Genomic DNA, 3027 nt, shown 5'->3' with positions numbered 1-3027 from the left:
TTGTGCCTATTTAAGTCAGTCAACAAGCATTTATCAAAGGCCTCCTATGTTCCAGACAATGTGCTAAGCACTGAGGATACAATATATATGTGTGTATATACATAATATATATGTTATATATATACATACATTATATATACATACATTATATATATATACATATATATATATAAAGCAAAAAGACATTCCCTCCTCTCAAAAAGCTTACAGTCTAGTAGAGAGGACAATAGGCAAATAACTATGTACGTGCAAGATACATACAAGATAAATTGGAGATAATCAACCATGGGAAGACACTAGAATTAAGTAAGAATCCAAAAAACCTTCTTTTAGAAGATGAGATTTTAGTTGGGACTTGAGAGAAGCCGGGAGGTGGAGAAGAAGAGGGAGAGAATTCTAGGCACGGGGGTTAGCCATTGAAAATATACAAAGTTGGGAAATGGAGTGTCTTGTCTATGGAATGGCAAAGAAGCCAGTCTGACTTGATCACAAAGAACAAGGTATAAGAAGCCTGGAAAGGTAGGAAGGGCTTTGAATGCCAAATATCATATTCGATCCTGGAATATTTGATTGTATCTTTATGTTGTCCCAAATAATAGAATGAGGCACTTAGGAATATTGGTGGTGGTTATTTTTGATTGTACATAAGATTTCCCTGGTGTGTGAGAGAGCTCCTTCTACCTATGCAGATCCTTAACTTCTACAGTGTTCAATCTTAGAGAGTTTTGGGGGGCACTAAGTCATTAAATGTCTTGTCCAATGTCACACAGTCAGTATATATCAGAGCAGGACACAAGCCCAGGTCTTCTTGATGCATATGCCAGTGCTGTGCCCCCCCAAACACATTGCTTTACTAGGAAGACTATTTAGTAACAAAAAATAGAGCCCTATGTGGCAATCCTATGTTTGAGTGAGTTTCCCCTTGGTTTTTATACTTTTAAGAAGGGCTATAAGGATCAGTTACAACCCCAAGCCTGCCCTGGAGTAGATTTGTCCTGTGTTGGGAGGAGTGAAGTTTGTTTGGTTTTTATTCTGGCTACAAGGCCTAGGATTAGCCAGAGTGGGTGGGAATATAAAACTCTTCTTAGGTGAGAGTTGAACCGTGATTTTATTACCCTTTGGACTCTGCAATTGCCGTTGTACCCTAATGCGCCTTCTTCAAGGTTTAAGTAGGAAGTTGGGAAATTACTCTGCCCATTTTGTTTGAAAAGTATAATAGTTACAAAATGTCTTCTGGAAGTTCCCCCCTGCTCCTAATAGTGAGTTTATTGCCATCTCTGGAGGCCTTGTGGCAGACAGCTGCTGATGGAGGCTCTTCCATGTGGCAGATGGCTGATCAAGGTCTTCAGGGATGGGGGCCTCCTCAGACCCTCCATATGGCCAATGGCTGAGCTGGGCCTTTGGGAATGGGAGTTCACTTCTCCAGGGGTGCGTAGTTCAGAAGTTTCTCTATCAGATCTATGTGGGCCAGCAACATCTGACGGCAGCAGTAGTGCTTCAGGCCTAGTGTGTCCAGGGCATACCCTTCGATGTACTCTACCTGCAGCAGGCCAGGTAGGCCTCCTGCTTGCTGCCCACGATCTTGCTGCATGTGCAGCAGCTCACTGGGATGATCATGGCGAGGGCAAGGAGGTAGCGGCACCTGTGGAGGGTACACGCCTAGACTTCCCTCCTCATCTACCCCAGCTCTGGCTTTGCCGTTCTGCCCCGTTTTGGAGGTTTAAAAAATCAGACAAAGAAATCGTTGGTGTAATTCTGTTTTTAAAAAGCTGGCCTCTTTAAGTAACTTGCACCATTCTCATTCTGCACCTAATCAAGCCATTATTCACAATGGGGATAAAAGTGTACGGCTGAGTATATTATATTAAGCACAGCTTGTATTTAATATATGATATTTGGTTCAATATTGTCAAGTGGTATCAGGGAGATAACTTACTGAATGAGACAGCTTGTTTATAGTGAAATGCTAGGTCTAGAATCTAAAGATACCTGGTTTTGAATGCCCCTCTAACACTAGCTGTCTGACTATGGAGAAGTCAGCTGACTTCTTTGAGCCTCAGTTTCCCTACTTATAAAGTGTGGATTAAAAGTACCTGCAGCACCAAACTCACCAGTTTATTGGAAGGTTCAGATAAAGCTAAAATGAAGTCAGAGTGAGAAAAAAGCCTGTTTCTACCTCTCTTTGAGGTCAGGCTTCCCCAGAACTGAACCCAGATCTGTTAGAGCACAGAGTCAGGGACCTCTCTGGAAGGAGGCCCTTCTTGGGCACTATGTAAACCTTAAAGTTTATGTAAGTATCAGCTATTATCTTGGCTAATCATCGTTAAGCTTGGGACATAACTGAAACACATTGAACAGGAAGCAAGGTAAATAGATTGTAACTTTGCAGTCCTGGTACAAATATACTTCAACTGCTACTGAACGCAAATCTTTCTGGTCTTAGTTTGGTGAGATGTGACTCCAATGATCCTCTGTTTCTGGGCCCCTAGTTTGGTTAATTAATCTGAAACTCCTTAGTGGCTTCCTACTGCTTCTAGGAAAAAAAAAAGCAAACTACTTGGCTAGTATTTACAGGCCTTTCAAGGACAAAAAAAGTAAATCATCCCAGCTGTCATTGGTCTTCTTTGAGAATGAAGAATAACAACACAGACCCTTCACCAACTGGCCCAGATTGATTTCATATTACCCAGAGCAGTTTTCCTAATGTCCACTCTGACCATGTCATCCTTTTTACTCAAACGCCAGTAGCTCCCTATTACCTCCAGGACCAAATTGAAAACCTTTTGTTTGTCTTTTAAAGCCCATCACTATCTTGCCCCTTCCTCCCTTTCTAGTCTTCTACTTTATAGCCCTCCTTTACTCTATTGACTCTGGCCTCCTTGCTCTTTCTCAAACAAGACACTCCATCTCCCTTCTCCATGCGTTTTGATTGGCTGTGACCCATGCTTAGAGTTCTCTCCCACTTCCTCTACCTCCTGGCTTCCTACAAATCTACAAATCCTACATATCTTCCTCCAGATACCACCT

The 3027-nt window shown here is 42.1% G+C and overlaps 1 pseudogene; it reads right to left on the bottom strand.

Annotated features, from left to right (window-relative positions):
• Window positions 1-1414: 1414 nt before the first annotated feature.
• On the bottom strand, window positions 1415-1617 carry LOC110208929 (DNA-directed RNA polymerases I, II, and III subunit RPABC5 pseudogene; annotated as a pseudogene).
• Between the last annotated feature and the right edge of the window lie 1410 nt (window positions 1618-3027).

Source organism: Phascolarctos cinereus, unplaced genomic scaffold (assembly GCF_003287225.1).
Source record: "Phascolarctos cinereus isolate Bilbo 61053 unplaced genomic scaffold, phaCin_HiC Scaffold_5;HRSCAF=322, whole genome shotgun sequence".
Lineage (NCBI taxonomy): Eukaryota > Metazoa > Chordata > Mammalia > Diprotodontia > Phascolarctidae > Phascolarctos > Phascolarctos cinereus.
This window is presented reverse-complemented; position numbering and strand designations above follow the sequence as displayed.